The 705-nt window shown below is 44.3% G+C and overlaps 1 protein-coding gene across 1 annotated transcript in view; it reads left to right on the top strand.

Moving 5' to 3' along the window:
* LOC106881633 (uncharacterized) overlaps nucleotides 1-705 on the top strand; it is a 6136-nt gene that overhangs the window by 2380 nt on the left and 3051 nt on the right. The window lies entirely within an intron of this gene.

Below are 705 nucleotides of genomic sequence, written 5' to 3'. Positions count from 1 at the left end.
TTAGCACGCTGGACGAAATGCTTAGCAGTATTTCGTCTGCCGTCACGTTCTGAGTTCAAATTCCGCCAAGGTCGACTTTGCCTTTCATCCTTTCGGGGGTCGATAAATTAAGTACCATTGAAACACTAGGGTCGATGTAATCGACTTAATCCCTTTGCCTGTTTGTCTGTCCTTGTTTCTCCCTTGTTTGTCCCCTCTATGTTTAGCCCCTTGTGGGCAATAAAGAAATAAGAAACTAGAAGAAGCCCGCCATGTAAATATATGTATATATATCATCATCATCATCATCGTTTAACGTCCGCTTTCCATGCTAGCATGGGTTGGACGATTTGACTGAGGACTGGTGAGACCGGATGGCAACACCCAGGCTCCAATCTAATTTGGCAGAGTTTCTACAGCTGGATGCCCTTCCTAATGCCAACCACTCAGAGAGTGTAGTGGGTGCTTTTACGTATATCCCCACTGCCATCGTTTGTCAGCCAATGTTGGTTTGTTTACGTCTCTGTAACTTAGCGGAGAATAAGTGGCAGCAGCCACTGAATGTATCAAGAAATGTGTTGAAATGCGTTCATGCGTGTACGTAGAAGCACAGATTTAATGTTTTGAAGCTACATTTCGTTTGTTTTTGTTTATATTTCTTTTTTTTTGCCTTTTCTTCATTCCTTCCATCACCGCCGTCGTCCTCACCTTCAACCCCCACCCCCG

Source organism: Octopus bimaculoides, chromosome 30 (assembly GCF_001194135.2).
Source record: "Octopus bimaculoides isolate UCB-OBI-ISO-001 chromosome 30, ASM119413v2, whole genome shotgun sequence".
Classification (NCBI taxonomy): Eukaryota; Metazoa; Mollusca; class Cephalopoda; order Octopoda; family Octopodidae; genus Octopus; species Octopus bimaculoides.
The sequence above is the reverse complement of the archived record's forward strand: the minus strand, read 5'-3'. Positions and strand labels throughout refer to the sequence as shown.